Raw genomic sequence first — 23,368 nt, 5'->3', positions numbered from 1 at the left:
GTACCATGCCATCCATCATCTCATTTAACCCTTTCTGTCCCATGATTCCCTTTTATACCTTATACCACTGCATTTTGTTTCATCACCCTTGATACCCTTTCCCCAAGACAACACACACACACACACACACACACACACACACACACACACACACACACTGTGGCCCCTTAATCCCTTGACCTATATAAGTATTCTAAATGAAATACACATGTCTAAAGTTTCAAACCTTATCTTCACCAATGAGGGAAAACATTCATTTTTCTTTGTGTGCCTGGGTTTCCACACACCATATAATATTTCCCAGTTCCATTCATTTTCTTGAAATTTTCAGTTTATTTTGCAGCTGAAAAAAATTCCATTGTATATATGAACAACAGTTATTAGGAAAGTTATTGTGGACTTATCAATATAATATAATGTTAATGTTTATGTCAGAGGGCAAAAAGACAGAAATAGACAACTAATAATTGAACAAGAATGAAGACTGACAATGTGGTAATGACAACATAATAAATTCAAAGATCACTAGAATAAGTAATATCTCCAGAAATTTAAGACATGGCTCAGGGATTAAGAGAGTACTGTTCTTGAAGAGGAGCTACATTTGGTTCCCAGCACCCATATCAAGACGATCCCAACTTCCTGTATCTCCAGTTCCTAAAGATCTGATGTCCTCTTCTGTTTTCTCTGGGCACCTTCTCACACTTACACACACTCATATGTAGACAATATCCTTAACATATAATTAAGTAGCTAACTACCTAAAGCTAGTGAAGTCATGGGTCTTGCAGGAAAATCAACAACTGACGCTTTACTAAACCTGAATGATACTTGACTAGATTCTAAATACTTGTCCTCACCTTGCATCAAGAAAATTCTTCTTTGCAACAGACTTTTACAGAAAAACACAACCAATCCTAAGGCTGAGTTGTAGTGCACAATCCCAACAGATACATCTACCAAACACCTCCCAGACCAAAATTTCCAGGATCATTGTTGAAAAGGTGGCAGGAGAATTGTAAGATCCTGAGGATAAAACTGTTTGCTTTCTGATTCTTTCTCCTAGTAAAGTCAGAAGTTGTACCCAGAAAATCTCACTAGCAGGACTACCTAAACTTGAGTTGAGCAACATTAATACACAGACTAACATGGGCAGGGGAAACATACATATAAGTGACATTATAATAGACATTATAATAGACATTATACTAGACAAAACAGATTATATATTTATGTAACAACAAATAATGAAAAATGGACCAATAATGGGTATATGAGATAGTTTAGAGGGAAGAGGGGGAAGGAGAAATGATGTAATTATATTATAATTTAAAAATAATAAAAGCATTTAAATATTTTAAAAAATTGGATTCAATCACCAAAATACAATAAATGAAATATTTTATAAAAGAGGCAGTGTTCTAAATAGAAAGATATAAATATATTTAATTATTATTTCACAAAGAAGCAAAGGCAATGTAATAGATAAAGTTGAAAAGTTTCAAAATATACTCTTGGGGTCTATTTGTCATCTTAAATCAAACTACAACAATCAAAATCTGAAGATAGACAGTGATTGAAGATTTTTTTACAAACACACACACACACACACACACACATGCACTCAAATAAGTGGTTCAAAGTAGAACTGTAACCTAAATTTGTATTGCGTAAGTAAAAAATTTTGAAAATATGTTATAGAAACACAATGTAGATGAACTTGGGTTTGGGTAAAGGCTTTTTGAAGAAAATATCGTAAGCAACATTCATGGGCTGGAGACATGGTTCAGAGGTAAGAGTGCTATAGCGGCTTTTCCGTTGGACTAGATTTGATTCCTAACACCCACATGGTGGCTCACAACCATCTGAAACTTCAGTTCCAGGGTATCTGATGGCTTCTTTCTGCTCCTGTAAGCACCAGGCACGAACATAATACACCTACATAAATGCATAAAACATACCCATAGACATAAAATAAAATGAAATAAATAAAAATATTTTAAGACAACGTGATTCATAGTATGAGACTGGTAAGGAGGAGTTTATTAAAATTAGAAACCTCTACTCTATAAAAGATAATATTAGAGGAAGTAAAGCAAGTCACTAACTATGGGAGAAAATATTTGCAAACTACCTATCTAGTCAAGGGTAAATATTAAAAGCACTTAAAACTCAACAAAAAGGGAACTCTTTTTAAAAGATTTTTAATGCCACAGTAGAAAGAATAGCAAATCAAGTACAGCTACTGCCTGAGTTGCTACTGCCTGAGTTGCTACTGCCTGAGTTACTGTTCTGTAAATGGAGCTGAAGAAATTATTGGAAAAGAAGTACAAAATGGCAGTAAGATGAAAGTTGACTAATTATTAATTATATAAATAAAAATGACTAATAGATGCCTATCTATATTTGCTGGAAAATTAAAGCATACAGAGAAAAGTATATTAAAGAAACTCCATGGATTTTGAAACATTGGAGTAGAAATTCAGAGTTTTAAAGGTGACAGGAAAAAATAGTACTGAAATTTGATGTGCAATAGACACTAGGTAGGTTAAAGATGGTAAATTTATATGTATACTTCATATTAGAATCCTTATCTTTCTTAGAGTTGGATAATGAAAATTATTTCATATACCTTCATTTAGATGTACCAAAAAGGGAATTTTGAGTCTTCTGATAGTGTTTCTTTCCATTAAGTCATATTATCTCCCATAGAGATGCCTCATAAAAGTGACATTGCTTTGCCTTTTACATCTATATGCAAATTTCCAATAATTACATTTTACAAAACTGACTATAATAAGGAGATAATTATTCTGGATAAAATCTGACAGAAATTCTGCCTATAGAAGCTCAGTTAAAGCCAAGCAGCAATTGTTGTTAAAGTAATAACTATATCAACTCTATCTCTAATTTGAATATTACTCTAATTTCACTAAGAACTAATGGGTTGTGATAAATCAATTACAGTCTGACAATGCAATAATTTGGAAATCTGAAGAAAACCATAGAATGACAGTCATAAATAGCACTTCAAAATAATTACTTTAAAAATATCCTTATTATTAACTTAAATATACCTTTCCCATTCTTAATTCTCTGACATGCTTATAGTGGCTTACTATAATAGCTTCTACTTTTTAATTACGATTTATTAAATAACATGTGGCATCTTGGAAGCTTGGGTTCCCATTTAAGAAATATTATTGGTGATTCCTTACTAAGAAGTAATTTGGTTTGGCCGTATATGACTAATGATACTTGCAGTGATTCTTAATTATGATTAACATACAAAAAACCAGTTATAATCCACTACATGAAAAAGATAGGTGTTTTGAAAGCTGAATAAATAAAGTTCTTAAATATGTGAAAAATTATAACATTGTCTCCCATGTCCTTACTTTAACAGTAGATGACACAAATGTGACTGTCGTGGCAGCCAGCTGTTTCTGTCATTTCTCAATTTTTTTTGGAAGTCACTTGTTTGCACTTCCTGTTTTACTAGTTAATATTATTTCCTTCTCGTGTCTCTGAGGGAATTGAAGATTAGATAGCTATAATTACAGTTTTTCTTGTTAACAATTTCAGTAAAGAAACTCACTAACAGATGTAAAGTGTATAAGTTTGAAACACATCAAAAGGTATTTTTCGGTTGGTAATACAAGTTAGGATAGATAATGGAATTATTTTCTCTGATTTTGTCAAATGCAAATGGACTAGACATTGTTGATGTATTTTTTGCTTGTATATATTGTATATAGTTGTTATACTTATTGTATATAGTTTTCTTATATTAGTTATAACTTTTTATTTATTATTTACTTTTTGGCTTCTAGACATAATAATTAGTTTTTGGTAAAAGATCACTTCTACAAAAAGTATTCATCAATTGATTAATGAAACTGCAGGAACTGTTTCCAGATTTAATTGTTTACATTTTATTTTAAAACTCATATTCTTTTGTGTGGTGATATATTGTGTCCCCAATACATTGTGCATCCTAATAAAGGTTATCTGAAGATCAGAGGGAAAAACCAGCTACTATCCTAACATGTAGGAAGCAGAGATCCATCCAAATATCTAAGAGTTCAGGGCCACACTGGGGAATAGAGCCAGGCATGGTAACACATGCCTTTAATCCCAGCACTAGCTATGGAGGTCTGGAGGTCTGTACAGAAAGACAGGAAGTGATATAGCTGAGCAGACAGAGGAAGTGAGATACAGAACAGAAAGGCATATACTGTGGGTATGCAGAAAGTAGGTCTCTTGGGAAGCTGAGAAGTTGGTAAGGTAAGGTTGTCTGTGGTTTGTCCTAGTCCTCTGATCTCTCAGTTAAGCTTTAATAGGGTGCAAAATATATTGGAGGGCACAAATACCACCATACAAAAGAATGAGTTTTAAAATAAAATGCAAACAATTAAATCTGGAAACAGTTCCTGGAGTTGCATTAATCAATTGATGAACACTTTTTCTGGAAGCCATCTTTTACCAAAAACTAATTATTGTGTCTGGAAGCCAATAAGTAAATACATTGTTATTAATTATGCCTCTTTGTCTTAGCACAAAGACTGTAGCAAACATCAAGTTATTCATCAGGATGCATAGTTCCATGAAACACAGAGACACCTGCACATGTACAATATGTTTATAGGAGCAGATTTAGTGTTTAAAAGGATATAATGAAAATCCAAGAAGAATCATATATACATTTTCAAAATGTAAAACTGAAATTGCTTTCATAAAGAAGCTAGAAATTTTCAAACATAACTAAAAATCAATATTTGATTCTAGTTCTGAAATAATTTGTTACTTTAGGAAATTATATACTGATCTCATGCTATTAAAATAACCCAAGATAAAGTTTAAATATATTGGTGATTCTGAATTAATATTCATCCAGAAATGGCAGTGTTTCATAAATAATTTAATCTTTTAGAAATTAAAAGATAAAAAGCAAAGGACTTGGTTGTAATGAGTTAATTTACATTCCAATGAATTCAATATGTACAGGTTAAAGGGATTTCTTAATCTGCTTTATTTCAGATATTGTTAGATTCTAGAACATGATTTTTGAAAGGCTGTTAATTGGTATTGTGACTTATCTGGCTATATAACACAAGTAACACAATACCAGGTAAATTGCATCAAGAAAAAAAAATGAATATGAAGTTATGTGACCTACATTCAACTTCTGAATGTGTTCTTTTTCTTACTTTGCCATGGCTTAGAAAAGTCAAATAAAATCATGAGGTCAGTTTCCACAGATTGGAATAACAACTGCTCATGCATTTATATTTATATATGTATATGTACATACTTATGTATATATAGTACAATAAAAGGTAAATTAACTTGCTAAATAAAAAATAGCTATTCAAGTGCAAGGCATTGTAGATGTAACCAACCGTCTGATTAAATAAGAAACACAGAAACAATGTAAAAGAGAAAGCCGAGAGGTCAGAGCTCAGAGCTAAAATCTCACCCTTCCTCCTGCTGTGTCCCAGCTTCCCGAAAGAGAGCTATATCCTGTCTGTTCGTCTTTTTATAGTATTTTGTTCTACCTTCTCATTGGTTGTAAACCCAAACACGTGACTGCCTCGTCACTGTCTGAATGTACAGCCCCCTAGGTCTTAAAGGCATATGTCTCCAATGCTGGCTGTATCCCTGAACACACAGAGATCTATGGGATTAAAGGCGTGTGCCACCACCGCCACACTCTTCCTACGGCTCTAATAGCTCTGACCCCCGGACAACTTTATTTATTAACATACAATCAAAATCACATTTCAGTACAATTAGATTACCACCACAAGCCATCATGGTAATAAATAATGGTATCTAATTTTACCATATTGATTTTAATTTTAATATAAAGTCATGACATTTTCCCCATAGCACAAGAAACATCGGGTGCCAATGATAGTATAAATTACATGGGGACAAATAAAGGAGTCAGTGGTTTGAATATATTTTGAATGTGTGTCCCAAGGGTTTTTATAAAATGTAATCCTCATTGATGAGAATGAATAAAGAGGGTTTGGAATGCACCTTGATGGTTAGTGTTGTTATCTTGACAGAATCTAGACATATCTGGAAGCTGGGCTTCTGGGCATGCCTATGATGGATTACCTTGATTAGGGTAATTTATCTAGGAAGACATATCTTCATTGTGTTCATGACTACTCTTTGAGTGGTGATCCTGAACTGTATAAGATGGAGAACACTAACGCATTCATTGCTCATTGATTTTAATTGTGGATACAGTGTGACCAGGTGCTTTAAGTTCCTACCTCCTTGACTTTTCAGCTATGATTAGTTTCTCCTTTGAACTGTGAACACAAATAACCTCTCCCTGCTGTGGGACGGTCTGTATGTCAAATTGCTCTGATTGGTCAATAAATAAAACACTGATTGGCCAGTGGCCAGGCAGGAAGTAGGTGGGACAAGGAGAGAGGAGAATTCTGGGAAGCGGAAGGCTGAGGGAGAGAGACACTGCAGCCGCCGCCATGACCAGCAGCATGTGAAGATGCCGGTAAGCCACCAGCCACGTGGCAAGGTATAGATTTATGGAAATGGACTAATTTAAGCTATAAGAACAGTTAGCAAGAAGCCTGCCACGGCCATACAGTTTGTATGCAATATAAGTCTCTGTGTTTACTTGGTTGGGTCTGAGCGGCTGTGGGACTGGCGGGTGACAAAGATTTGTCCTGACTGTGGGCAAGGCAGAAAAACTCAAGCTACATCTCCCTTTTAATTGTTTTCATTAAGGCATTTTATCACAGCAACACTAAACTAAACTCAGATACTGACTATGATGTTTTGGAGTCTAGCCTTTAGGAGTTAATTATGATTAGAGAAAATCAGAAGAATAAAACTTCATGAATTTACTTCTGGTGGCTATATCTAGAGAGAGAAAAAAGGGAGGGAAAGAGAGAAAGAGAGGGGGAGACAGGAAGAGAAAGAGGGAAGAGGGGGAACAGGGTAAGAGAAAGGAAAAGGAGAAAGAAAGAGAAGAGGAAAAAGGAAATGCTACATTTGATCCTTGTCTTTTTTCCATTTTTTTCCATGTGGTGCCTTGTAGTAAACTGAACCATCAGGAAGACCATCATCTAGTGTACATCCTTGAACATATGAAACTATGAGCTAAGTCAAGTCTCTCTTTAATGAATGTAAGAAATACTAGGTGTTTTATTATATAAGGGAAGAATAAACACTTTGCCTACCATTGATATATTCTCCACAAGGCATGTAGAATTTTATTTCTTCTAAAAAATGTTAGAATTAATCCATCCACTCCAATCTAAACTGGTTTCTAAGTTGCTTTGTCAGTAGTATACAGATAAATGGCAACTTACTCATTTTCCAGTAGGCTTAATTTGTAGTACTGGATTATGTTTGAAATATAAATATTGCCCCATAGCCATTTTCAAGATTTCTATGACCACCATGAGTGTAATTTAGAAAAGACAATAATTATAGCTCTCATGTTTTAGTAAAAGGTTTTTCAATTATCATACAAGCTATACTCATAAATTGGTGCCTAGCTTAACTGTCATCATAGGGGCTTTACCCAGCAACTGATAGAGATAGAGGTAGAGACTCACAGCCAAAAACATTGGGTGGAGCTCAGGAAATCTTGGGGAAGAGGGGGAGGAAGGATTGTAAAGGCCAGTGGTGTCAGGGGCAACAGAGGAAAGCCCACAGAACCAACTAATTTGGGCTTGTGGGGGCTCTCAGAGAATAAACCAGCAACTATGGAGCCAGCATGTGACAGATCTTGGCCCTCTATGGAATATTCCTTTACACTGTGTGAATATATGTCATTGTGATTGGTTTAAAAAAGACTCTGACTGGCTAATAGCTGAACAGGATAGGGTTAGGCAGGAGAGCCAAACTTAGAATGCTGGGAGGAAGAAGGGCAGAGTCTGAAGAATTACCAGCGAGATGCAGAGGAGCAGGACATGTATAAAATGAGATAACAATACATAAGCCATGTGGCAACACATAGATAAACAGAAATGGGTTAATTTAAGTTGTATGAGCTAGTTAGTATTAAGCCTGAACTATAGGCTGAGGATTTATAATTAATATTAAGACTGGGTGGTTATTCAAGAGCATCTGCCAGCACAGCCTACAGCCCTCTACATATATGTTACAGTTGTGTGACTTGGTATTCTTTTGTGACTCCTAGCAGTCGGAGTGGGGCCTGTCTCTGACTCTGTTGAGTGTTTTCAGAACCCTTTTCCTCCTGCTGGATTGTCTCATCCAGATATAATGGAAGGCGAGGTGCCTAGTTTGGGGACAGCTTGATGTGCCATGGCTGACTGATATTCATGGGAAGCCAACCCATATCTGAAGAGAAACAGAGGAGGGGGAGAGGAGGGGGAGAGGGGAGGAAAAAGGGGAAATAAACAATTAATATTTAAAATAATAACTAAAAAAAGAAGTAACATGCAGTGGTGATTATAGTATCTCACTCAGATCCTAAAACTATGTGGTGTAGTGTGTTACTGCTAATTTGCTTAGAATCTTGTCAAGAAGTTACATGAAAAAGTCTAGCAAAATCTCTGCAAAAAAGAGGTTTTTTTCAAAATTGTTGAACCCAGTAGATGGTTAACCTTCAGTGGAGAGTCACTTAGCTAATTTTAGATGTGTACCAATTAATGAGAAAGCTCAAATAAGATGAAAGAACTGCTAAGCTGAGCTCATTCCATAGTGTCAACTCATGAAATATTATACCCCCTATGTGGTGTTAGAATATAGACACATATAACATGAATCTTGTAAGATGAATTGCTAAATGGTCTTATTAATAAAAAACCCAGAGCCAGATATTGGGGTAAAAACTAAGAGATCAGGGAAGCAGAACAAAGCCAACCAAGTTCATATCCTAGGGAATCCTCAGTCAAAGAGAGCCCTATTTACTGTTTACCCATGCCTATATGCCTTTCTGTCCCTGTCCTCTTACTTCCTCTCTCCACCTAGCTACATCACTTCCTGTCTATCTGTACAGACCTCCATGGTTAGTGCTGGGATTAAAGGCGTGTGCTATCACACCTGGCTCTGTTCCCAGTGTAACCTTGAACTCATTTCCTAAAGGCATGAGCTACCATTGCTTGACTTCTATGTTTACTATAGTGGCTGGCTTTTTCCTCAGATCCTCAGATAAGCTTTATTGGGGTACACAAAGAAAATATCACACAGATATGTGCTGTGCTTTGTTTTATATCAACAGATTCTCTGGGGCTGAGAAAGTGGCTCAGTTTCTAGAGTATTTTCTAGCATATACAAAGCCATGGTTCCAAATCTAACACTGCATAAATGAGCTATAGTGGTGTACTTTTGTAACCCTAGCACTTCTAGTACTTCAGAAGTAGAAACAGGAGGATTACTGGTTCAAGGTCAGGTTCCATGCCAGCATAAGATACATAAGACCATGTCTCAAAACAAAACAAAAAATATTATATATTCCTATTTCTATTATTAAGTTTTATTCTGTGACAGTGGTAATCAGCTTCTTATACTCCAATTTTGCTGACAATCTAAAGACATATGCACATTGTTTAAGGGAAAAAAGATTTTAAGTATAGCCATATACCTAAATATGTCTTTGTTTCAGCTAGAAAATACATACTGTAGAATAAATTCCAGTTTTTGTTTCTGTTTTATTTATTAGAAAATATAAATGATCATAATATACCAAAAGTAAAACAAAGCATGCTAGCTAATATACCACTCAGGAAGTATCATTCTTAATTTTCTATATTCTTTTTAAGGATGTAGCTGAAGTTTTCCTGGTCCTGCCTGACCCATGGTCAGGAAAAATCACTCTCACCCACCAGTTCCACAGCCATTCGGACTTAAGCAAACACAAAGAGACTTATATTGCTTATAAACTGCATCGCCATGGCAGGCTTCTTGCTATCTAGTTCGTATATCTTAAATGAACCCATTTCTATAAATCTATACCTTGCCACTTGACTCATGGCTTACTGGTATCTTACATTATGCTTCTCATGGCAGTGGCTGGCAGTGGCTCCTGACTCAGACTTCCACTTCCCAGAATTCTCCTTTCTCCTTCTCCAGCCTATACTTCCTGCCTGGCTACTAGCCATTTAGTACTTTATTTATCAATCAATCATCCATACAATAAGGGCCTAAGGGTTGATAACCACATGTGAAAACCACTTTAAAAGTAAATGTATACAATACTGTATGGAATACTGTATAAGAATAAATAATTGAAAACCATCTCTTAACTAAGCATGCATCTCCATGGAGCTTCCCACAGCAGAAACTTAAAAAGAAAATATTCATCTCCTCTCTGAAGAATATAAATTAAAGAATACATGAAAATCTCCACTTGCTTTTTCTTTCTAGGGGTACATAATTTACAAATGTAATGCTTAGGAAGATTTTAAATTGTGCTGTGAAGTCATTTTTAGAGATCCATAATTTTGCTGTATTTTAGCACCAAATGAGGAAAATATATCTAATACATAACTTCAATTTCAAATTATTACTTTGTTTTGTTTCTCTAAGATACATATTTTGATGGAAAAATTCTCTAAGAAGAATAAGGATAGTTTATTTTTTCATGTACTAGAAATATTGTTATATTATACTTTAAAAAGCAAGTCATCCACAGTAAATAAGGATGATATTACATATTCATCAAATTATATACCTGCTCAGAGATCTAGTGGAACAAGTGTAACATTTAGGTCATCTCAAGCAAGTTCAGTTCACTAAATAAGCTGTTTAGATTACACTTTTTTAAGTTAAAATTCATATATATATATATGTATGTATATATGTATATATCATATTAGCAACTGCATTCAATTCGTTGTAAATGAAACCACATTACAAACTCTATTCCTGATGTTGGGCAGTGCTTATCACTTATTTGTGCCAGATCACATAATCTGGACTTCTAGGGAACTTGGCCTATTCTAGTATTGCTTTGTTGTATTTACGAAAAAAATTATCTACCCAATATATTATAATATGTCTTCACATATAAGTTCTATATATCAAGGGATCACAGAAGACAATTTTAATGAGTTCCGGTGAAGGTAAATGGAATCATCAGAGATTCAAGACATACTTGCAGAATATTTAAGATTACTTTGACCTTTCTATGTGCCAAGCATTATTCAATAGGACATCAAGCAACCAACTTCTTGGCAACTCTATATAATATGTTTCAGGTAAAGAAACTGGAGTCTAAAGAAATAGAATTAGCTTAGCTGTGAACACATTTTTCTATTCCAGACCTGGACTGATTTACCTCTTGCAACCTTTTCCCTTACTTTTGTGCTATTTTTTTAGGAAGGAGTCATTACTATGAAAATAAATATATGTTGATATTAATAATTTTGAAGCTATAAATCAAATTGACTTAAGCCAACAACACATGCTAGGAAAATAACAAGGAAATATTTTTTTTCTCTATAGAAACTTGTGAATGTCATTCAACATTTTTTCGATTTAAACTATATAAACTCCCACCTTTTCCTCTTAGTGCTTTATTTTCAGTCATCTGATATACTTAGGTTTAGGTTCACTGATACTGAAGAGACCTCCGTACATTACAGCTGACTTGTTCTGACAAAAAGCAGCAATATCTGTGTGTATTTGAGTTTGTTATTGTCAAGAACATATACTTTTTAGCATTTAAGTGGCTCTTCTTAAAGGTAGAATGATAACTCTGATTTTTAATCATGAAAATTGTCTCACAAAAGAAATTTACTTCATTTGCTCCTGCAGTAAAAACTGAAATCTACCTGAGTTCCAGATGGCATATTATTCAGCCTCCATTCAACTTTTCAGTCTTCGTTTATTTCATTGGCTCCATCTTTCCATTCACTTACAGCCATAGAAAATCCTCCCTTAGAATTCCCAAAATTCTATCTCTTATAATTTAATTATCATATATGACTTATGATTTGTTCCATCTGTAACATTATTGCAGTAAAATTTTATATAAATCTTCTCTACTAGAATGTAACCTGCTTATTGACAGAAATGCATTATTTACCTTTATTTTTACTTAGCAACATATGAAGATCTTAGAACATAGCACCCGTTGTTAAACATTGTTTGATACCATGTCTAAATAAAGGATTCCATAAAGATATGACGTAGAAAGATTGGGCATACACACACAAAAACAAACAGACAAAACCTGTGGTGAAAAACTATACTGGTTTTCTTAAATGAGAAGAATTCCAGAATGTGGGTTTTCAGCTTTAAATTTGGAGGAGTCCCAGGTGATCTGAAATGTGTAGGTCACCCATAAAATTAGCTTGGATTTTTTAGGCTACAAATATTGAGTAGTCACTGAGAATTTGTAGAGATATTTCTCATTTATGTTTCTTATTGCTTGCCTCCACAAAACTAAACTAACAAAGCAGAAAACCTAGCCAAAATGTTTCTTCTTCAATAGCATATATTCTATTACCATGTAGTCACTGTACAGAGATTTTATTATGACTTTTATATACATGCACATATTTATTTTGATTATATTTATCTTAAATGTTCTAAGTAATTGGCATCAATATTTTCTCTCTCTTCTCTCTCTTTATTGATCACTCTTCCTTCTTCCCTCTCTCCCTATCTCTCTTCATTTCTTCTTATGATTTTTTTTTCTGCAGTATATCTAAGTTTCCTAAGGTGGGCTCCAAATCACTATTGTCTTAGGTCAGCATCCTAAGGTCCACATTAAAAGTACATGTCACCATATCACCACAACTTGGTTTAATCACTCCTTTATAGACTCAGCTGAAATATAATAAGTATTTGTTAACATGTGTTTCTCAATATTGGAGTTAGAACTAGTTCTTTTGCATCTTGATATAAGACCAAACATAAGAAAATTTGCTCCAAATCTAGAGATAATGAGCACATAAACTGGAGTAACCATAGAAACCATGAAATTAAAAAAGAACATGGTGGAGATGCAAGGAATTATAGAGAGGGGGATTGTAGAACATAGGTGTTATGAAAGATGAAATGAGAAAATTGAGGAGATGTCTTTAATGGTGCAGTAGGGAGGGAGGGCAATACAGAGAGGGTGTGGGAGTAGGGATAACTAACACTAAGAATGCTTGAAAAGGCCATAGAGAAACATTATAAGCTTACTTAAAATTATATATAGAGAGATATTTATTATTATTATTATTATTACTTTAAATGAAGTTATATCACTTGAGGTAATAATATGCCTTGAAGACTCAAACTAACTAACAAGAACCCCACTGCCAGGCATGAAAAACCTACATTAGAGTTGTTGGTCATTGGAGTATGACAGACACCCAAAACAATAAAGAGAATTTCAGTTGCCCTTGGTTGCCTTCCGAGCCTTGAAGATAAGACCCCATTACTGAAGACCCATGCACTTTGAACATAAGAATTGGAGGAATCCACCTGGGTCTGACCTCAAAGCTTACTTCCTGGCATCTATCTAGCATTCATATTTTCAAAAACAGCTATGTAAGCTGGCAAAGAGGAAAAGCAATCAATAGTCCTACCCAGCTAAAAAGCCTACAAAACACAGAAATGACCAAGAACACAAAATATCCTAAGAGGTACAATAGTGTCACATATCTTGTGGGTATCCAAAAGCCCTCTAATTGCACTTAAAAGCTACTCAGTAAATAATAGAAACCTAGCCAACAACCTCTGAGTGATTAGGCCATGGACCCTAGAGGAGAACCTACAATTGCAGTTTCTTAAACCAATATAATTTCTAACTGCTTTCTAAATACTTATTCTAATAAACACAGGTATATGTCTCTTTCACTCTTTCTTTAAAAAAAGCATCTTTTTGTAGTGGACAGAGACCACTACAAAAAAGCAACAATTGGTCAAAATGTAGAGAACAGCTGAGTGTGGGGTGTTCAATCCCAGTTGATACATTTACAACAGAACTTCTGCACCTAAGGCTCAGGTAACATCACAGAAGAGGGGGTAGAAATATTGTAAGCGTCAGAGAACAAGGAAGTATGTGTGAGATAATATCTTCTGTATGTAACAGAGAAGTTGTACTAATGAAATCTTAAGAATATGCTAACTAATCAAGACCGGCACAATGACAACGCCAGTTGAAATGCCAAAATTAATGGGGGAAATCTCATAGTGCCTAACCCCTAGAAGAGATGGTACAGACAATTAATGGCTGCTGAGAAGGTAAGACTCAGTCTTCTCCAAGGATAATCCCCCTTATAGGCTATCCACTTACAAGTGGTCATCTCTGAACACACATACAAATGACAACACTAAATGAACTCCACAGGTTGAAGATGGAGAGGGTGGAGACGGGGGCAATTTAGAAATGATGTTGCACATGAAAGAAATACTTTTAAAAAATGAAAAATTTAGATTAAAATTGATTTAAAAGGTAATAAGTTTTGATTTTATAAATGTAGATCAGTATTTACAATTATTTCTCTAAACAATCATTTGATATACAATAAATAAAAGTAAATGATAATTTTGACATCAAAGACATTTTCTAACTCTACAATTTTCATAGGGTGACAATAATTACCCTGAAGCATATTCTCTGATATTGGCTTAATTACTCTTGACCCATAATATTAATTCACTTGAAATTACCTTTATGTTACTAGAGAAAGTATCACTTGAGGCAATGTATAAATTTTTAACTTCTTGTAGTAAATAGCATATGATATGTTCAATAGCCATTTTGGCCTATATTGAAGAACTAGTATATTAAAATACTGAAATATAATTATATTACCTCTAAAATTAAATGTGGCATATAGAAGACCATTTGTACAGTAAAAAGGTATAAGCAGTTTTATTTTTATGCAATAGGCTATCAAGAAATATATGTTTTGGGTCACAAAGTAATTCTCACTGAAAATTTTCAGTAGTGATGTGATTTAATAAACTTCTAAAGAAAGTTGTATTTATGCTATTCTATTTACTGTTTTAAACTCCAAGCATCATGAGGTAAATATCAATGCAATATAAGTCTCTGTGTTTACTTGGTTGGGTCTGAGCGGCTGTGGGACTGGCGGGTGACAAAGATTTGTCCTGACTGTGGGCAAGGCAGGAAAACTCTTGCTACACCAGCCTAGTCTACCAAGTGAGTTCTAGGACAGGTACTAAAGCTACACAAAGAGACACCCTGTCTTGAAAAATAAATAAATAAATGAAGGCAATAAAGTGCTTTCATCAAATAAAATATAGATAGAAAGTAATTAACATCTATTACATTTTTAAAAGAAAGCCTAATTTTCTAGTAGCTAATCCCAATATTTGGTGCAAGATGGAATTATATAGGAAAATGTTAAAATGCAGATGTTCCATTTCATCCCAAAATCACCAAATGAAAATTCTTAGAGCTACTGTCCAGGTATATCTCAGCTTGCAAACACTGCTCACTATTACAAAATCTTGCCCTATGAGAAGGAAAAAAGAAAGTAAACAAAACAAAACAAAGTAAATGAAAAAAACAAGTTACTAATGCATTTAAACAACCAAGTTACTAGCCAGTTCTATTCTGCTCAGTAGTCTTTGTTGATCACTCTGAGCACAGAAGTCCAAGATGATGAGAACTAAGAAAACTTCCTTCGATATATAATTAAACAGGGCTTTGTGACCTTGAAGGGAACAGCATTAGAAATTGATGAAGGTTGACTTCCAATTGCAGAGTATAACTGAGGAAATGAAATGGAAGCAGTTAGAATAATCTTTAAGATAAAATGGAACTGTTCCCTGAGACAGAGCCAGCCAGCATCAGACTGGACTAAGATGTGAGTCTTTATCCTCATACCTGAACACCCCAACCCCTAGGCTTTGGGCCCAGGGGCACAACACCCCCACCCATTGCAGTTCCAGTTTGAGGCCAGTTGGCAGGCAGACCTCCTGCAAACAGGACAAACCACCACCATCCCCCATCAGACCCTGTAACCCAAGCCCCACCTCCCTGAAATCCCACCCACCCTTGGAGACTGCAACTATTCCCCGAAACAGAGCCTGCCAGCACCCAACTAGATTAAGAGGCCAGTTGGCAGGCAGACATCCTGCAGACAGGTCAGACTACCACGGTAAGACTGCAGATACTCCCTGAGACAGAGCCCACAAACACAAGTTGGACTAAGAGCTGCTCCCTAAGAAAAGAAGTCCATCAGCATTGACTAGGCCAAGAGCTCTCACTGGATCAAGAGTATCAATCAGACCAAGAGAGGCTCTGCTTGCAAACACTGCTTGCACCAAATGGAGAAAGAGATGGGTAGATGCCAGTGCAAAAATACAGTCAACAACATAAAACCCAATATGGCTCTATCAGAACCTACATCAACAAGACCTGAACATTCCAACACAGAAGAAACAGAAGATATCTACCATAAAAATAACTTTAAGAAGATATTAGAGATTTTAAAAGAGGAAATGAAAAATTCCCTTAAGACCAAACAACAGCCTACAGAATGGGGGAAAAAATCTTTACCAACCCCACATCTGATAGAGGGCTGATCTCCAAAATATATGAACTCAAAAACCTAGACATCAAAATACTGAACAATCCAATTAAAAAAATGGGTACAGAGCTTAACAGAGAATTCTCAACAGAGGAAACTCAAATGGCTGAAAAGCATTTAAGGAATTGCTCAACATCCTTAGTCATCAGGGAAATGCAAATCAAAACAACTCTGAGATACCACCTTATGCCTGTCAGCATGGCTAAGATCAAAAACACTGAAGACAGCTTATGTTGGAGAGGATGTGGAAAAAGGGGAACACTCCTCCACTGTTGGTGGGGTTGCAAACTTGTACAGACACTCTGGAAATCAATATGGCAGTTTCTCAGAAAATTGGAAATAAGTCTTCCTCAAGACCCAGTTATACCACTCTTGAGTATATGCCCTTCAATGCTCAATCTAACCACAAGAACACATGCTCAACTATGTTCATATCAGCATTATTCATAATAGCAAGAACCTGAAAAAAACCTAGATGTCCCTCACCTGAAGAATGGATAAAGAAAATGTGGCACATATACACAATGGAGTACTATTCAGCAGTAAAAAAAAAAACAATGATATCATGAAATTTGCAGGCAAATAGATGGATCTAGAAAATATCATCTTGTGTGAGGTAACCCAGACTCAGAAGGGCAAACATAGTATGTATTTACTCATAAGTGGATACTAAATGAGAGGGAAGGGATGACCAGACTACAACCCACAACTCCAGAGAGCCTAGCTAACAGGGAAAGACCCTAGGAAGGACACATGGATGACCCTGTGAAAGAGAAGTGGATGAGATCTACATGAGTGGACTGGGGTGGGAGGCAGTGTGATAGAGGGCAAGGAGTGGGGGATGACAATGTAGAGAAATGGGAGGGTCAAGCTGGAACAGGGACACAGTGGGAAGGCAGGGAGGAAGATACCATGATAGATGAAGACATCATGGGAATAGGAAGATGCAGGATTCTGGGGAGGCTCTCAGGAATCCACAAGGTTGACCCCACCTTGGTCCACTGGCAGTTGTCCAGAGAGTGCCTGGACCGGTCTACTCTGGTGACCAGCCTAGCAAATACCTAACTATCATCATAGAGCGTTTGTCCAATGACAGATGGAGGCAGATATAGAGATCCATGGCCAGGCATCAGGCTGAGCTCTGGGAATCCAATTGATGAGAGAGAGGAGAGATACTGCAGGCAAGGGATGTCAAGATCATGATGGAAGGACATGCAGAGATGACCGGCCACACTAGTGGAAGCCCATGAACTGTGGACTGGTGGCTGTGGAGGCCCCATGGGACTGGACTAGGTCCTCTGGACACGGAAGATGGTTGTTTGGCTTGAACTGTTTGGGGGGCACCTAGGGAGGGAGATCGGGATCTGTCCCTGGTCTATGGGTAGGCTTCTGGAATCCGGTGCCTGTGGTGTGACACCTTGCACAGCCTTGGTGCAGTGGGAAGGGGCTTGGACCTGCCTAGGCTCAGTGTGCTGGGCTTTGCTGACTCCCCATGGGAGACCTCGATTTGGGGAATGTGGGTATGTTGGGTGGCTTGGGAAAGAGTGCTAGGAGGTGGGAGGAGGGAGGAGGGGCTTCTGTGGATAGCATGTAGAGTGAGTAGAAAATTTCTTAATAAAGAAAAATGAAAAAAAAACAAAAAACAAAAAAAGATAAAATGAAGAAACAAGGTCCGAGAATCTAGCAAGAATGAGGGAAGTGGTTTGTTGTTGTTGTTGTTTATTTTTAATGAAGAAAATGCAACTTAAATATACATATAGGAATAGGTTTGCAAGCCACAAAAAAGGCACAAGTGAATGGAGAAACAGGGAGAATGAGAAAAAACTAAAATGGAAAGGAAAGACCAAGGGAAGAAGGCATATTTTGAAATTGTTAATTGAGTTCATCTCTATCACCTCACAGCATTATTCCTTTCATTAAAGTAATTGAACCTCTGTGAGTCTCTGTTTCTACATCTACAGATTAAGGATTCAGCCAATACCTACCACATAGTGTTGAAACAAGAAAGATATAATGTAATAAATATATAACACAACACTTAGTTCAGCCCTTAACATGCAGATGCCACTAAACAAATATTCAATTTTATAACTTACTGATCTTGGTATGGGTCTATTCTCAGTAAATAGTGCAGAGACACTAACTTCTGAACAAGTATGATGTAAATGACTCTTGTGAACAAAGAAAGAGTCCTGTTAAAGTGTCAGCTTTTGCTTTTATAAAAAAAAGGGGGGATAATAAAAGCCCCCAAATTAGTGGAATGTGGTGGAAACTGAGTAAGACTGAGCACACAAATCCTTCAGCACATTTAGGCTACATAAATGTTCACTAAATACTGGGCAGTTTACTATTAGTACCACAATATCTCCAATGTGTCCATCATAAATATTGCTTTAGAAGTTCTTGCAAGTCTCCCATTAGTAGTTGTGTGCATGTCTCCTCTTCTCCCCAATAATACTAATATACAATTAATTCTCATAATTATTGGTATAGTATGAATATTCACAAGTATAATTGATAATTCTTAGACCATTATTTGGAAGTAGATAAATGAATATATATAAATTGCTAGCTGTTGAACAACAGTATTCTCTAAGTTTAAAACCTTCCATCTTTGAGGGAAGCTCCCTAAGAGAAAGGATGTTAGAAAGATGATGAAACAATAGGGTGCTCAAAAAGGAAGTAAAGCATTCCAACTTCCAGGGAAGTTCCTTAAGGTCAGGAAGTAAACAACTCCAAGGTTGTAGAAACACCCTGAAATTGACCAAATACACTGGTCCCTCCCTACCCAAGCATTAATAATCTGTAAGGATTGCTGAGAGATACTTCCAGACAATCTGAGCTGCCTAGAGGGATCTCAGACTAGCCATGACACCTAGAAGAAACAGATTACCAGCACTGCTTTGAAAAGTTTCAGACAGAATGAGCTACCCAGGAAAACCTGTTGAGCAGTTTTCAGGTTGTGCAAGTGGGCTTAAGGTTTAAAGTTTACTATTGTTATGACAAATCACCATGACCAAAACAATTTGGGGAGGAAAAGCTTTATTTGGTTTACACATGCACATCATAATCAATTATTGAAGGAAGTTAGGACAAGAACTCAAACAGGGCCAGAACCTGGAGGCAGGAACTGATACAGAGGCCTTGAAGGGGTGCTAATTACTGGCTTGCATGTCATGGCTTGTTCAGCCACCTGCTCAGGGACAGGGAGATGACCCCACCCACAGTGGGCTGGTCCTGTCCACATCAATCACTCAATTAAGAAAATGCTTTACAGGCCTGCCTACCTACAGCCTGAACTTCTTAATTGAGGTTCCCTCCTCTTAGATGATTTTAGCTTGTGTCAAGTTGATATAAAACTATCCAGGAAAAGTTCCCAGCTTTGTTTTTGGCAGTCCATTCATGCTGTGATGGACTTTTGAGGATGCAGCTATTTCTGAGACATCTCTTCTACTGTAAGTAACCCCACCCATATTCTTGGATGTACCCTATATTAGTCAGGGTTATCTAGTAAAAAAGAACCGATCACATATGTCATATACCTGTGTAAATATGATTTTATATAATGTATGATTATATAATACATAATATATAATTATGTTACAATATATGATTACACAATCATATACAATATATATAATATATACATAACTCACATATATAAGTCATATATTGGATCTATTTATTATATATATATACATACATACACAAACACACACAAGTACATATATATACATATGCATATACATATGTATGATTTATTGTAGTGGCTTATAGGCTGTGGTTCTGACAGTTCAACAATGGCAGTCTCATGATGAAAAGCCAATAACCTAGTTGTCCAATCCATGAGACTAGATGTCTCAGCTGGTCGTCAGTCTATGTTGGGATCTTGAAGAAGTAGTTTCTAAGACCAATGAAGGAATAATTCAGCAGTAAGAGAGATGAGCTTACCAGCAAGAATAACGGCAAGCAAAAAAAAAAAGCAAAAGCATCCTTCCTCCATGTTCACTTATGTAGGCTGCCACCAGAAGGTATGGCCCACACTAAGGCTGGATCTCTTCACCTCAAAGGATTTATATTATGGTGGGTCTTCCAACTGCAAATGAATGAATAAAAATATTCCTCTCAGGTGTGACCAGTTGATTTGGTTTTAACTGATGCGATCACAAGACTACTTCTTGTCAACTTGACACATAATTACATTTTCTCATGTCATGTTTAATTTCCAAATGAAAGTAATAACCAGGTCATAATTCCATCTAACATGATGCCATCATTCTATGTACAACTGCAAAACATTATGCATTTTAGAGTAAGTGGCAATTTCCTGTGAGAAATGCTTAGTTATTCAATGTCTCATAACTTAAATGTTCCAAAAACCACTTATATTATCTCATTCTATGCTATATTACATGATAGAGAAATATAGGAAAGAAAACATAAATAATTGCTTAATTGCTAATATGTGCATTAATAAGCACAAACACACACTTAACACAGAAATGCTCATATCAGTTACAATCCTTATTTCTGCTAATGTTCATGACCATAACTAACTGATATTTATAACTGCCTTTCTGTACTACCCATTATGTACTTCTTCCAAACATTTGGTTTCCAATAAGGCCCGCTAGTAAGTAAAGAACTATCTTTCAAAGGGAAAATAGTTGCCAGCAGAGGACAATATTATCTTGATAAAAAATCCAGAGAGTCTTCTCTATGGTTCACCTACTAGAACCAGCTAAAGGCTCCAAGCAACATCCCTATCTGCCACTGATACCTCAAGAACCAATGGGCAAGCAGGGGAAAATCAAAAGCTTCCTTTTTCCATGTCCTTTTACATAGGCTGCCACCAAAAGATATGGGTCAAATTTAGGGTGGGTCTTCTTACCTCAAATCATCCAATCAAGAAAATTTCTCACAAGTATGCCCAGTTCCTTGGGTTTTAGTTGACTCCATATGTAGTCAAGTTGACAAACAAGATTAACAATCACATAACCTAATAAAATTCCGTGTTTCACCACATTTAACTTTAGTGGTATCCTTACGTTGAACTGTCATTAGTTCTCTATTTGAGGTGAGTTAATGTTTGTTTTTATCTCCCTAAGATAGTGTCACACAACAGTTGTTTTTAAAATTAAGTGCACATACAAATGAATAAGATGACTCAGTGAGTAAACACTTGCTCTCAAGCCTGATAACCTGAATTGATCCCTGGGGCTCATATGGCCAAAGGAAAGAATCAATTCCTGAAACTTATCCTGTGATCTCCCCACAAACATCATGCCATGTTTGTACCCCTACACTATAAAATAAATGTTATAATAATTTTAAACACTAAGTTATGAATAATTTACTAAAATATAGAAAGTAAAATGCATGGCATTTTAATAAGTCCAAAGGACAATAGAAAAAAAACTATTTAATGGATTGAATCCTAAAATACATCCCGTAATTTATTCAAATTTCTTTCTACTGTTTTGTTTACTTATAAAGCTATGTTGCTCATGCAATTTATTTTAGGATACTATTACTTATGGGTTGTTTATATAGGTTGGGAATAACTTAGAACATGCTTGAAAACATTTCCCCACTAAATCCTACCTAATGTGTTACCAGAACTCTAAAATCAAAACCAGATATCTAAGACTCCAAATAGACCTTACTTTGTTTATTTATGTGTTCTTGTATGGTGGCTAATTCATAATTTGAATTCTAGTGAATTTTGGCATAAATTCCAGGACTTGGAAAATAAATGTCAAGTTTCCTGATTTCTGCATTCTCATAAAAATGCATTTTTGCTTCTTGTGCTTAAATTGGGATGGAAAATGTGCCTTGGAGCATTCAGAAATACATCAAAACTGAACTCACTTGACAGCTGAATCATAAGGTAATAAACTTGATGTTTCACAGAATGATCTCATTGGTGGGCATTGTTTATCCTTATAAGCTATATTGTAATGCATGTATTTATCTATCAAAGGTTTCTCAAAAAATCCTTTTACACATGTGCCCCTCCAAAAATGAAGTAGAAAAGTTACTTTTAGTTGTTAACTGCTTTTTAGACTTTATATTCCACAGTAGTTCTGAGCAGATATACTCTCGCCAATTCTACATTTGGACAACTAGAGTAGAAAAAAATGTCTACCATACGCCACACAGAAGACAGTTCTTAGTAAGATATTGAGCTTGACAAAAACTTGGGTAGAAATGCTTTTGCATTTCTCGTATACCTGTCTACCTAGAATGGGAGTCAATGAAAACTCAAACTGGAGATTAATAAATAGTTGGAGTACTCTGCACTTGAGTTTTCAGTCCACCATGTCTGGACAGCTCTCTGGACTCAGTGAAAGTGGGGACTCCCTTTATGGCAGGGCTCCCACCCTCCCTATCTGGAAGATGTCCCTAAGCCTGGATGCCTGACCTTTGACACAGATTCCTGCAGATGCTCTCCTCATGCTGCCCATGTGATAGATAACTAGGTATCATGTTCCAGCTCTGTGATAGGAGCATGCTGGCAAAGGCAAACTAGGTGATGGCCCAACTGCTGTTCCAATTCTATGTATCCCTCTCACTCTAGAATAAAATTGAGCTAGAACACTGAAACTGTATCCTGAAAAGCTGTTTCCAACAGCCTTTGGAATCCTGCTCACTCTCTTCTGTTCCCTCTTTTCTCATGAGGAGGTGGAGGCTGCTGATGACCCTGAGGAAGAAGGAGATCCCAGATAAATGAACAACAAAGTCCAAGGCTAAAGAACCAGCAAAATTAAATTGTCCACAACAACAGAGGTGAAGAGACAGACATGAATATGTTAGTAGATGGCAGGGCTTGGATTACAACAAGAGCTTGTGCA

Source organism: Peromyscus maniculatus, chromosome X (genome assembly GCF_049852395.1).
Source record: "Peromyscus maniculatus bairdii isolate BWxNUB_F1_BW_parent chromosome X, HU_Pman_BW_mat_3.1, whole genome shotgun sequence".
Taxonomy (NCBI): domain Eukaryota; kingdom Metazoa; phylum Chordata; class Mammalia; order Rodentia; family Cricetidae; genus Peromyscus; species Peromyscus maniculatus.
This window is presented reverse-complemented; position numbering follows the sequence as displayed.